The 12,761-nt window shown below is 33.3% G+C and overlaps 1 long non-coding RNA gene across 1 annotated transcript; it reads left to right on the plus strand.

Moving 5' to 3' along the window:
- The first annotated feature begins 6,211 nt into the window (after positions 1–6,211).
- Positions 6,212–9,170, plus strand: LOC128202945 (uncharacterized). Its single transcript, XR_008255827.1, has 4 exons — positions 6,212–6,275; positions 6,925–7,003; positions 7,323–7,363; positions 7,738–9,170. It is a non-coding gene; the product is annotated as an uncharacterized LOC128202945 (long non-coding RNA).
- The last annotated feature ends 3,591 nt before the right edge of the window (positions 9,171–12,761 follow it).

A 12,761-nucleotide genomic window follows, 5' to 3' on the forward strand; every position in this document is an offset into this window, starting at 1 on the left:
ACTGAACATCGTTCAAGATACTCAAATAAACATACCTAAGACCTATAACTATTGCCTTTTCTTGAGCTATGCTCGCTTTTAGAGATAAACAAATAAATAAAAATCCGCGATCAGATATGAATGAAGACACTATACAATACATTTACAAGAAAGAAGATTATTGTTAAAATCTTAATATTGATATCGTTGAGTACAACACATTGAATCTTACTTACTGATATCCCATCGCCTGCGACAAATGTAGCTTTCGCAGTGTTTGCGATTTTTTCCAATCTAAAATTTACTGGGTTGGTCGTCCACGTTAATAACAATAAATTTAAAAATCGTGTAGGTATATATATATATGTATGTATTTATCACACGACGTACATGCTAAATATACACACTAAAAACTGGGAAACCATATGAGCTATTTACAAACGGGTTAACTCAGCTGACTGCGATATCATATTCCTTTAATCTTGAAGGTGTCGTAAAATCGGCCTCATATTGGCTCGTATTGACAATTCTAGGCTTGTTTTGAGGAAATACTGCATCTGCCGAATTAGGGACCATCTGGTGACAAGGCCCTTTAAACTGAGAAATATAAATTGTCGTTAACACAGGGGCAGGGTGCGTTGTTTTGACACAACCCTTTGACCACGCCCCTCCCCCCCCCCTCATTATTTTTAAAAACCCAGACTTATTAATAATGATGGGAGAACTGCAACTAATGAAAACCTACAAAAACATTTTTTTAATTTCTATTCTATTATCTTCCTAGACGGTCAAAATCCCCCACCACCAATATTTGCATAGGCAGATGAAATCCCCAACCAATATTTGCATAGATAGACAAAATAGCCCCACCACCAATATTTGCATAGATACACAAAATACTCCACCACCAATATCTGCTTAGGCGAACAAAATTGCCCCACCAATATTTGCATAAACGGTCAAATCCCCCATCACCATATTTGCATATACGGTCAAATCCCCCCCCCCACCAATATCTGCTTAGGCGAACTAAATTACCCCACCAATATTTACACAGACGGTCAAATCCCCCACCACCAATATTTGCATAGATAGACAAAATACTCCCCACCACCAATATTTGCATAGGATTACGAAATCCCCCACCAACAATATTTTCATAGGCTAACGAAATCCCCCACCATCAAAATTTGCATAGGCTAACGAAATCCCCCACCACAAATATCCAGACTAAATCCCACCAAGACCAACACTAACATTTGCATAGGCGGACAAAATCACCCACCAGTAATTGCATAGGCAGAAAATATCTCCCCACACATTTTTACATTGGCTGACAAAATCCACCAACACCAATATTTGCATGCTCAGAAAAGACACCTGTCCAGGGCCCATGTTAATCAAACAGTCTCAGGTCCAACTCCAGACCCATACTCAGAAAAGACACCTGTCCAGGGCCCATGTTGATCAAACAGTCTCAAGTCCAAGTCCAGACTCATACTCAGATAAGAACTTTTATTGAATTACTGCGAATCAACTTTTTTATATTATTTTTGCTGTTACAAAAAATCTGCTCAGGCACACATATTTCGTCAAAATTGTAATATTATAGATATTTCGAAACATTTAAGAATTCAGTTTGCTGAGCCTGAGTCTAAAACTCAAGAAGTAAGCGAATACAAACCCATGGCTGTAATTGAACAAGGACTAGCTAAATGACTCCGGAATGGTAAAGTGTGAACGTAAACATCATTATTTAATTAACTCATAGCGGTTCAATGGTGCGAGGCCCAATGACCTACCCGATTGGGCATTTGTGGTAATGTTTCTAAACGATAAAAAATACAAGAATACATGGATTTATCTAAATAAGTTAATTTTCAAAGTTATATGTCCGCATACACAAAGAAAGGTGACAATAGAATGATGGTGTGTGACTAATCTGGCTGGATCGGTCGCTGTATGGGACGTGTTGTCGTTGCTGCTGCTGCTGCTGCTGCTGTGGCTGTCTCACACCGACGATATTACTTGGGTAGGCTGGGTTGCCGACGGTGAAAATAGTCACAGTTCCTTCCGTCTGGCTGGATACGGACCGCATCTCCGTTTGACCCGAGCTAGAGTAGAGTCAAGTGAGGCTGACAATTATAGGGGCACACTATATGTTTATAAAGGGGCACGCTATAGGTTGATAAAGGGGCCCACTATATGTTGATAAAGGGGCACACTATAAGTTTATAAAGGGGCACACTTTAGGATAATAAAGGATCACGCTATAGGTTGATAAAGGGGCACACTATAGGTAGATATGGGCACCCTATATGTTGATAAAGGGGCACACTATAAGTCTATAAAGGGGCACACTTTAGGGTGAAAAAGGGGCACACTATAGGATTATATAGGGCACACTATAGGTTCATAAAGTGGCACAATTTAGGTAGATAAAAGGGCACACTAGATGTTGATGAAGGGGCATACTATAGGTTCATAAAAGGCATACTATAGGTTGATAAAGGGCACAGTATATGTTGATTAAGGGGCACATTATAAGCTGATAAAGGGCACACTATATGTTGATAAAGGGGCACACTACAGTTTGATAATGGGCTCAATTTAAGTTGATACAGGGGCTCAATATAGGTAGATAAACGCGCACTATAGGTTAATAGATGGGCACAATATACGTTAATAGAGGGGCACACTATAGGTTGATACAGGGGCTCAATATAAGATGATTAACGGCACACTATAGGTTAATAGAGGGGAACACTATAGGTTAATAGAGGGGAACACTATAGGTTAATAGAGGGGAACACTATAGGTAAATAAAGGGGCACACTTTAGGTTTATGCATAGCACCATTAAGGTTGATAAAGGGGGACTGTATAGGTTAATAAAGGGGCACACTTTACGCTAATAAAGGGGCACACTATAGGTTGATAAAGGGGCACACTATAGGTTGATAAAGGGGCACAATTTAGGTTGATAGCGAGGCATATTATATTTTGATAAAGGGGCACACTATAGGATGATATAGGGGCACACTATAAGTTGGTAAAGGGCATACTATATGTTGATAAAGGAGCAAACTATAAGTTTATAAAGGGGCACACTTTAGGATGATACAGGGACAAACTTAAGGTTGATAAAGAGGCATACTATATATTGATAAATGGGCACACTATAGGTTGATAAAGGAGCACAATATATATTAATGCAAAAAATACCTATTTATGATTAATTCATTTGTTTTTGATGATCGAACAAAAAAGATTTACACGTACAGATAAATACATATGCACTTTTTTGTATTTTTTTATAAGACTGATATCTGGTGACACGGCAATCATAACCACGATACATAATAACCTGTACCTTTTAAGTTTAATCATATTTTAAGTTCTGTTTTGTAAAAAAAACCACAGACTCTATCTAGAAGTCAAAGATACCTGCAATGAAAATCCCCCTGATTGTGAATTGTTACGGAATAGTTAAATCTCCTACGCATTGATATCTCTTGAAGGGCAGATACGGTCTCTGCCAACCACGTACTAGGGTACGGAAATACCTGGATTTCTTTTATAATTTTATACTGTATAATACTATTTTTTGCAAATTGCCTTATTACACATTTTAATGCAAAGATGTTGGCAAATGTCTATTCAATAACATTGTTTTTGAAGTTAGAAACGTGATTGGTAAGTATCATCTTATATGCGTGCGTGAAGCACAATGGTACGACAAAGGGAAGTAATCGCTGTGTGGATATTGGAAAATTGTTGAGTGCCATCATAGAATGCGTCTAGCAAGTCTGACAGGACTTTTCGTAACAAAAAGGGTTATTTCTGAGAATGCATACATCGTACACGGATTACGCTTTTCTCATAGTAAATAGAAACAAATTTAAAGGTTTTTAATAGTCCAAATAATTGTACGTTTACGGATTTTTTTTACGTTTTTTGATATGGCAAATCCTTCACGACGTTAGGTAGCAATAACAACGTAACGTCTTTTTTTACACTTCCCTATTCTGCACAATGCTAATACCATTCCTCACTCCAATGGATATTACTCCTGCAAACATTTATACTTACTGCCGAAAATGGTACCAAAATAATCATGAATAAATTATCTATCAACTGTAGTACGGGTTTTATCTAATTATGTGAAACAAAATAAAACGAGCAAAAAGTTTCACAAGCATTTTTTGTAATACGTCGTTTTTCTGCCGGTTTTGGGACGTTTTGACTGTCATTTTATACTTCCGATGCTGAAGGAATACAAGAAAAGTCTAACATAAAGAATCTGTCCGTTTTGAGAAGAAACAGTAAACCACGGATTGCGAAAACAAACGGGACAAAAGAAACCCAAAAAAGCAGATTTTGAAGTAGTCCCCGCACCGATTCCATTCTAATGACACCTGGTAAACAACTTGAATCAACGTTTTTGGAAACACTTCCCCTTGACACATCTAAACACCCAAAACTCCAAAATCATTAAAAACTTCAACGCCTAAATCAATCTTAAAAACGCCAAATACATCACAAAAGCGAAAAATAGAAATATCCCACAAATCTTTCACTTGCAAGAAAATAAAGTTTGAACATGAACATATGCCAACGATTTATTCCGTAGCCGAAGAAATACTAGATAAAGAATGTGACATTAGTTTACGAAGTGAAAATAATGACAACTTTGATACTAATCCGAAACCTTACTAATTGACAGACGAAGACTTTAAATTAATAATCGACGAAGAAGGTTGGTTGACTGATCAAATTATAAATAATGCGCAATATCTTCTGCATAGAGATTTCCCACATTTCAATGGTTTTCAAGATACTCTAAATATCCCAATATACAACGAAAAAACAGGAACATGGGACATTAATCCGAGACTTCGTCAAATTCCGACTCCATCAGTACAAATTCAATATAATCGCACACAACATTGGGTTTTATCTTACCAAAAAGATTATAACGGAACTATTAATCTTGTGGACAGTTTAAGAAATGCCCGTTCATTGAATATAAGTTTAAGCATTTAATTCTCCCAAATGTATGAAAATGGCCAAAATTTACGCATATCTATTCCTGACGTTCAACGACAAAGCAACGGTAGCGACTGCGGTGTATTTGCTATAGCAAACGCGACGGAACTTTTATATAGCGAGGGGGATGTCGATTTCAGAAATGTGAGGTATGACGTTGTGAAAATGAGAGACCACTTGTTAACTTGTTTAAAGGACAATAAAATTTCTCCCTTTCCAAAAATCTTAAAAATGCCAAAGATACCTTGTAAAGGTGACATAAATGAAACAGTTCGTCCGTATTGCACGTGTAGACTGCCAGGATATGTGGACGACATGGTCAAATGTGATAATTCCAAATGTAAAAATAGTTGGTACCACAAAAAATGTATTAAATACACGAATGAATGCATGGGGAAGAAGTGGTTTTGTCAAAATTGTGCATGGTAGGTTGTTTCTCTCAGGTTAATTAGTTTATTCGGTCTCTCTCTCTCTATATATATATGTGCTTTGTTGTGCTTTGTTTTTCTTTATATTGATGATGTTGTTGTAGTTATTGGTGTTGTGACTGTTGTTTTGAGATTATAACTGTCATCGATGAGAGTTGAGTTGTTGTTGTTGTTTTTGTTGTTGTTTTGTTATAGCTTGTTGTTTTTATTATATATACTACGTTTGTAATATTAATGGTGATGTTATTGTTACATGTTATTAAATATTATGTTTAAAGATAAATTGTTAAGCTCTTATGTTCTAATTGTATTTTTTTAGTTATAATTTACCTCCGAGTTATTGAAACAAATTGGCACTGGCAGTGAAGACATACGTATAACCAAGCAATTCTTTTCATGATGAAGCAATATTCTACATTATAAAAGCATGTATTCATTTAAAATACAACTGCAACAACCTAGCAATTAAATGCATATACAATACGTCACCAGTCCGTGTTTTCTAACGATGTCAAGTAATGCCGATTTAAGGCGATTTTAAACATAGAAACTATACTAATAAATGAATTACAATCATCAAATAACTGAATTAGTATAAAATGAAATACTATTATTTCATTTTAAACATTTTGTTTTGATATCTAACGCCAAATGACCATTTAATTGCATCTTCAATACGATCGATTTATTTCCGTTTTTTCCGGGTTTTCCGGGTTATTTCCGGGGAATAAATCGGTCCGAATTAACCAGGAAGTAATTTTTGTTTACTTTTAAAATGCCAACCTCTGTTTATAGTAATTTATTTTGAGTAAACATTGAGGTAGGTTTATGCATATCATTGTTTTATTATATTTAGAATGCTATTTATAAGGGGTTGCCAATTCTTTTGCATGAACATTGGTCAAATGTTTTATAATTTGAATAAATAAGACATTTGCAATTGTTTTTATTTTGGATATTGTGATTGGTTTTAATGAAATAAACAGACCGGGTTCTTTAAGGATCTGGTCACTTTCGGTTTTAAAAAATGTAAATAAACTATTGGAGAATTGGCAGTTATTTTTTTATTAAGCCATTCTATATTATTAATTAAGAATCTGTCAAGCTGAAGTTTGTTATTGTTTATGCGCATGTTTCTGCCACGGGCATTGCCCGACAAATTCATATTAGCTAATATGAATCACTCTCTGTAAAAATTATTCAATTTTTCAAACATTATTAGTCTTCAGATTAATTGGAATTCCTGTTATGATAGGATTTCAAATGCTGTCATTAATTTTCAACTCAATGTTTTGATTATTCATTTGAAATTATTTTAAACTTCACATTCCATAAATGGCTGTTCTTCCTTTTTGACTAAATATTGTGAGTATTTTTACACATTAGTAAGTCTGCCAATTCATGGATGGTCAGTTTTGTCATTTATTAGTCTTTTTTCCCTTTTTTATTTAATCTTTTCTTCCTTTCAGTGAGAAATAAAGCCATAGAATACATTCATACCACTCAAATTCAGCCAGTCAGAATGATGGGAAGGATTGCAGAACTGAGGTAACTTAGAACTATGATGCATATTTACCAGAGAATATCTCATGAACATGCCATTTGCTTAAATTTCTTTGAAATTATACCTGAAGTTATTGAGAACTCTTTATAAACTGTGACATTTTGTATGATGACATATTTTATTATTTGTAAAATAAATGCTTTTGACATTTTTTGAGTTGTAAAGTTGAATTAATTCTTAAATTGATTCTGGTGAATACCAAACTGTGTATAGACATCAAACCTCATTACATATATATACATAGTTGTCCCTCTCTGAATAATACATAATTATCTATGTTATCTATATTCTGTTTACTTTCAGTTTCACTCTCACCTGACTGATGCAGATTCAGTAACCTAATTGTATGTACTGTTTTGTCAAATTGTATTTATTTGCTCTATTAAAAATATAATGTTGACCTTTTTGAGGAATAATTTTGAAAGGAAAAATAAATTATTATAGAGTAAAGGTAATTTGTTATGTACAAAAAGTGGACAAAAATGTTGAACAGTATTAAGTTTTAAATTAGAAAATCCTTATTTCTCTCTGTATGTATGTCAACTTTATTAAGACAATATCTGGTAATATAATGTATTCCCTTGATTAATTGTGATAAAACCTTTTTACACTGTATGTATACATCTGTATATGTATGTTGCCATATAAACTGAATGCATGTAGTTTCTTTTGTGAACATGTGTATTGAAAACAACACTTTCCTTTGTTATATTTTCAGGCTCATGATGGTTTCTGAGAAAAAAACAGTTTGGTGTAATTTTGACAGTATTTTTCAGTATTTGACAGTGGTTCTATCATGCAACAGTCATACCATGAAGTATCTCACAGATTCTTTCTCAATTCCTGCAATATCCAATATTACAGTGTAGTGCAAAGAGGATTAATTTTCTTGCAATAAGAAGTATCTGCACTTCCAAATACCCCTGTACAGCATGAACAGTTTCTTCATTTTTTGAGTGATTATAAAGTGAAAATGTTTCCACACAAAATGTTTTCTTTTTATGTGTAAAACTTGTTATGAATGGTTACAAATACATGCATGGACATTATGATTCCAAATCTATGCACATTTTGATTCCAATAATTAACCACAAAAGTATTTTAAATTTGGTTTGAAACAGAAATATTGTCCTTATGTTTGTTTCTAAACATTATCTGGTATTATTCGTGTTTATAGTTTCCGTGTCAATTTAAAAAAAGTCAGTTCTTTTAAAGATGCACTCTTACTCCCACATAAGATTTACCACAATTAATACTTTTGTTTTACTATTCCAAAAAGGATGAATAAATGTTGAAAACAATGGTTCTAATGAAGGATGCCTACTTCTACTTGAAGGAAATGTGCATAAAAGACAGTATTTCTACCATTTGAGGTCATAGTAGATCACAGTAAATCTTTATGCATTCACCAATCATTTAATATGTTTGCGTTTTCAGCTTAAATACACGGTTACAATATTTTTATCAATACTTAATAATTTCCAAAAATGAATTATTAAGTAAGTTGTTAAAGGGTTAACAGTCAATGTATATGTTTGTTATACATGTGTATGCATTGATACTGAATAAGAGTGTCACTTTAAACAGTTGCCATGGTAACAATAGAGTCTAGTTTTTTTAAGAAACTGTAATTGTTGTCTAAAAACCTTTGTATTTTCAATGTGATACTTTTTTAGCATGTCCGCTTCAGTCAATGAAATATTTCTGTTATTTGTTATTCATTTGGTCATACTTTGTATACAATTATATTTATAATTTAACTTTGAAAATTGCTGACAATCTCATACTTATATTGAAATATTCAGAATTGCTAGATGGGTTGAAATTCACCTTTATTACAATTGTCAGGCAAATCATGGCAAGATATACATAATTCTCCTTTTTAACAAAAAGCGATGTTTAAAGCATTTTTTGTATTTTTATTGAATGGTTACCATGGCAACTATTTTTTTTGTTTACCATTAATCTTCCTATTTATATTACTATTAATTGTAAAAATGCAACAGTCAAGCAGTGAATGGAAGAATGTAAATGTTCTTTGTCTTCTACCTTTTTCAAGCTCATTCTTCAAAATATAAAGCATTTTTAAAATTTCTTAAAAATGGACGTTTTTTCATCATTGTTTTTAAAGTGAAATAATTTGCTCAAAACATTGTTTAGGTTCTGATATTTAGAAATGTGTATTAAATTTATAGAAAATAAACAAAATGTGTTGTTTGACAATATTTATTTAATTTAAATTCCGAAGTTTTGAATTTGACCTATTTTGGCAGAAAAATTGATAAAAATGTAAAATTAAAAGGGCCATAATTCTGTAAAAAATTTGGATTTTGAAAAAATGTGCATATTTGAGTTTGTAATGACGTAACCTTTAAAATGATATATCACTTTAATATACCGCATTAAATTATTTTTTACGTTGTTATTGCTACGTTAGGTAGGGATGTCGGACACTTTTGAAAATTTTCTGTAAATATATGTTATATGGTATCAAATTAAAGGTCTTGAAAAATGAAGTGTTTATTTCAACCTTGTATCTTTATCCAGTAAAAAGTAATTCAATTTTCAAGTTTCGGAATTTTCATTTTTTTCTGCTACATATTCTGGTAAATGATACAACCCTTGTGTTGAAGTTAAACATAGTTTTATTGAGAATGTTTGAGGTTTATGTCACATGAAAACTACAGAAAATACAGATAGGATACATTTAAATCAATCAAATACAGTTTGTAATGGAAAAGCAATGCAGTTTAAAAGCTCAAATTTCCATCATACCGCTGGAAAAAAACCAGTAACTGAACCCGATTTTGATGCCATTTTCTTAATCTCCTTTTTCTCTCTATCTGACTTTGTGTTGAGCCATGTTGTTGTTTTATTATTCAAAGACATACAGGCTTCTGCGGCTAATGTTGTCATATTGGGTTTGGTACCTATAAATAATCCAGCTGACCAAATACACTCTCAGCATATGAAGATGATTTTGGAGCACTTTTCACTTTATCAGACATATCTTGTGTCAACTTAGTTAAAACTCAACCTGGTAAATGATCTTTAATCAGTTTTTTTGCTACATTCACACAAAGTTGCTAGCAGAACTTCTGTACAGTTATCATATCCATCAGGTGTCAACAAAGCATTAAATATCGCGTCTCTGTCAATGTGGGTGTCCTCACCAAACGCAAGCATTTCACCTGCCATAAATGACTGAACATTTTTTGATGCATCTGCCAAAAATGTAACTGACTGAAGGTACTTGTCATTCATATCAAGAATGGATATAGTATTGTCTTCAAGTAAACTCCAAGTGGACTAGTTACCAGTTTACACAATAAGCCAAGAGCTTTAAATCCAGAAATGAATTCTGGCGTTTTCAAGTCATGCAACAATGATTGTAACAGCCTATTTCCATTATCAGTGGTTTTTAAAAACTCTCATCTTTTTATGAAGAAAGAAAACACATGCAGAGTTATGAAAAGGAATGTTAAAATGTAAACCCCTAAAAGTGCGCAAAGGTACACTTTTCATGTTGTTTTCCCTCAAAAAATATGTCACAAAAATTTAAATTGTCCTTGACAGCCGCATTTTTCATCGTCACCTGAACCTATGCCAAAAGCTTTTGATGCAGTCCTTACACGGTGACACGTTCCTGGATCTCTGTCCTTATAAACTTTATCATTACATGGAATCTGGTCATTTTGTTCTCCATATCAGTAACACTTACTAAAGAGTGAAGTCCACAAAAAAAATACACAGGTTTTCTATGCCTTCTTTTTCCGGCGCACTAAACGCATCATAATTCTCAATTGCAAGAGGTAAAACTTCTTTCCGAAAATCGTGTAGGAGAGTATTGAACTTGACCTTTGTAGCTGCCCTGTCAGACATAGTAGCCACAATATGTTTAATAATGTTTTTTGATGTTTCGTTGTTGTTATCAGCACTAGTATCATCTAAATCTTGTAGTATTTGTTAAAAAACTTTTAGAAAGTATCAGAAGCTGTTTTAGTTTCAATCTCTCTCAAACCTAATACCCAAAGAGTTCCTGTGAGTCTGCGGCTTCATAACCCATGTACTTTGATCCGAATTTCGACGTTTCATCAGTCATTAAAACAGTGTTAGGCTCATTATGGAAAAAAATATCTTATCTGTTCATGAGTTATATATAGCCTTTGTAAATTCATATCTAAAACTGACGTTCTACTCGGTAATTTATTTGCCTTCATATCAACTAGATTCAAGACAGCTTCTATGACAGAAAGTACCTTGGAAGCACTGGCTTGATTTTGCAGCAATTCATATACACATTGTTTAAGTTTATTTGAATATATCCTACTTTTGTCATCAAACACACACACACGTCATTTATTGTATCATCAATGATTTATCATTGATAGAGTCTTCAAGAAACTGCACTCTATCTTGTAATTCAGCTATTTCTCTTTCCTTTTCTTTCAATTGATTTTTTTAACAATTCTGTTGGCTATCTGCACAACACTGACCATTTAACAATGTTTCAAGTTTTCTTATTTTATTATCATTATACTTTTCGAAAACTTATTATTGTACTGTTCACGTGCAGTTGTTCTCTTTAATATTTATTACACTCACTTGATTTTTTAACACTACTGTCTAATTTAACTTTGTTTTCTTTGTTTTCACATGGCTGAGGATGCAAATAAGTCCTGGCTGCAATCAAACACGCTATTCCTGTCCGACATGTGTCTCAGAAGCCTATTTCAGTATTTATGTACTCTTATCTCAGTATCTGTCATAATTAATTAATATAAATGCCAATTATCATAATCATTTTAATCACTTTTCCTTCCTAAATGCAAAATAAACAACAAATAATGTACATTTAAACAGTGACCAAAAATTGTTTACATCGGGAAATTGTATGACAAAATGAGAAAATGGAACTTCCGGTTTAGACCGGACCACTTCCAAGAACTTGCCCCGGTGTGCCCATGGAGAAAAAACACAATCAAAACGTTATTTCATAGTTTATGGAATACTGTAATTGCAGTAACTTTCGCCAGCTTTCGTGTTCAGTATTTTGCATTTAAATAGCCAAACCAATTTTAGCCTATTTTAAAGTCTGCCAAAAAATAAAATAATTTCAAACCAGATTCCGGAAGAGGGGGGTTTAGCTTTAATTTGATGCGTGCGTTTACAATTTTCATCAAAAAATGTTGACGTAGTGCACATTAAAGTCATGCCACTATCATGTGACTTTCAAGATGGCGGCGCCTATGACCCAAAAAAAAAACCGGAAGTCAAGAAGTTTAAACAGTCACAGTGGACGATGCGGAGACAAAGTGACCATTCTAAGCTTTTAAACATAAAATAAAAATATTATTTTACAAATTGATAACCAATACATTATTTTACAAATTGATGACTAATTTAGTATTATTTCATGTATTTTTGCCATAAAATTAAGCATCGTTTCAGCTGTGTTTACATACGGTCAGAAGGCAAATCCAAAATGGCGGATATCTCCGACGTCACTGCGTTAGGGATTGGAAGATTCCCGTATAACACGTCTATTATTTTAGACTAAGGTTTTTATATGCAGAGTAAGCGTAGCGTTTGAGCCCTCCTAATCATTAAGATTTAATTCAGGCCATTTAACTGACTCAGACTAGATTTTAATTCTTGTATTCGGGTAATCTAACTGACTTATATACAACCTTATTGGCTGACACATTATAAACTCAAAATCGGATGCAGTGATTGCGAATC

This window comes from Mya arenaria, chromosome 9 (assembly GCF_026914265.1).
Source record: "Mya arenaria isolate MELC-2E11 chromosome 9, ASM2691426v1".
Taxonomy (NCBI): Eukaryota; Metazoa; Mollusca; class Bivalvia; order Myida; family Myidae; genus Mya; species Mya arenaria.